This window comes from Propithecus coquereli, unplaced genomic scaffold (assembly GCF_000956105.1).
Source record: "Propithecus coquereli isolate 6110/MARCELLA unplaced genomic scaffold, Pcoq_1.0 Scaffold166, whole genome shotgun sequence".
NCBI classification, from domain to species: Eukaryota; Metazoa; Chordata; class Mammalia; order Primates; family Indriidae; genus Propithecus; species Propithecus coquereli.
The window spans coordinates 282214-284052 of NW_012141191.1; the positions used below are offsets into that span (position 1 = coordinate 282214).

General features: G+C 38.8%; 1 protein-coding gene across 1 annotated transcript in view; it reads left to right on the forward strand.

Moving 5' to 3' along the window:
- The window catches only part of LOC105808054 (retinal dehydrogenase 1), a 56872-nt gene that overhangs the window by 54339 nt on the left and 694 nt on the right, over nucleotides 1-1839 (forward strand). The gene's annotated exons all lie outside the window — the stretch shown is intronic.

Here is a 1839-nt window from a genome sequence, read left to right on the forward strand (position 1 = left end):
AGATCAAGACTCCATATCTCACAGGGGCAGAGAAGCAGTTAAAGTGCAGAGCAATGTATTGAAGGACAGGAAATTTGGACAGCACCAGACTTTAGCATTTAGGATGGCATGTCTCTGTCACTATTTTCATCTGTCACACAAGGTCAAGGATTGTGGGTTCAGATTAAGAAGGCCTGAAGCCAAGAAAATTGGCTGAGATTTTACTTGTAGAGTAGTAAAGAGCCATGGATATGTTTAGAATGTTTTGAGGAGATAGCAGCAAAAGATCAACCCATAGAAAGTACAAGGCATATCTGAGAAGACATCATTTGTGTTGACCAACCTGCATTTAAATCCTGACTCTACCACATGCTAGCCATGCTGCCCGCTTCAAGTTGTCTAACTTCTGAGCCTCCATGCCTCATATTTCAAATGGAGATGTCAACTTTCCTCTGAGATGGTTATGACATAATGAATGTCCAATCCTTAGCCTTACAGCTGTCACAAAGTGGAAATTCAGCAAATGGTTTCTTCCTTCCCTAGATTCTTCTCTTTATAATAACCGTTACTGGAGAATCCCTTGGCAGAACTGATTACTTTGTACAAAAAGCTGGAACAAAGGATAGATTACTCTGAAGGTTGGTTAGTTCATTGCTGGCCCAGCTACCTAACATATTTTCCTGGGAACAGTGAAGATAAAATAATCAAAAGGGATGAAACAACTTAAGCAGACCAAACATGTCAATTTTGTTGAATACAGACTTGAAATTTGAGACGTAAGGGAATCAAGAGAAGAATTGAAAACAGGAATCAACCATCAATAATTTCCTAAGTATCTGGAACATATATATAATTTTCTTCTTTAAAATACAAAGGAGAAAGTTATGCTGTATTTTTTTTACTTCAAAAATTCCAGCTGACAATGCTACTATTCAATTCTAAATTTAATGAACTTAATAAATGAGTCATTTGCTGCAAGATGTTTGAAGAGAATTACTCAAGTGATAACCTCAAATGATCCCCAAGAGTTAAATTATAATTTATTTTCCAAGGTAGAAAGGCAGAATTGATCAATTGGGAACAGAGTCCTCAAAGAGCCAAAAATGGTGGTCTCCAGAACCCAGTGAGTTTGATGGTGACACAGAATGCCCAAGCCTTGATTTTGCATCTCTGATAGTAGGTTGGCACTGAATGGGTTAAAGGGTAAATTCCCCCTTTATGTAATTGCACTCATTCTCATTTAGGTTGACATAGGTCCCTTGAGACATTGCTAGCATGCCAATTTAAACTTAATTGGCTCTCAGTGCCTCACAAGGTATTTCTTTCCTACCCTCCCGTAGGAAAGGAACAAGGACGTGTTGTAAACTACCAGGCTTAGAGCAAGAACTCAAAGGAATATTTTTTGCTAGATATTTGCCTAGTCAGTTCAGCAAATATTTCCTCTGTGCCTGCTTCATTAGTGCCAGTCTCAGTCCTGGGTACAGAGGGAAAAAAACAGGTGTAACTTGTTACTAGTACCTTTTTCTTACAATGTGGACCCTGGACGAGAAGCATGAGTGTCACTGGCAGTTTACTAGAAATATAATGTCAGGCCTCACTCCAGACATACTGAATCAGAATCAGTCTTTCAATAACGTCCTAGATAATTTGTACATTGAAGATTTTATTATAGAAGTACAGAGCTAGTGACTCACAGACTTAGTAAGAAAAAGTGAAATGTGAACAGACGTCTTTGCGTTATGTCACAGATATATCAGAGGTGTGAGAATCCTAAGGAGCAGGGCCTGTCCCAGCCTGAGCAGGACAATAATCACATTTATTACTCTCTTGAGAGCTTCAGGTGCCATGTGACCCAAAATA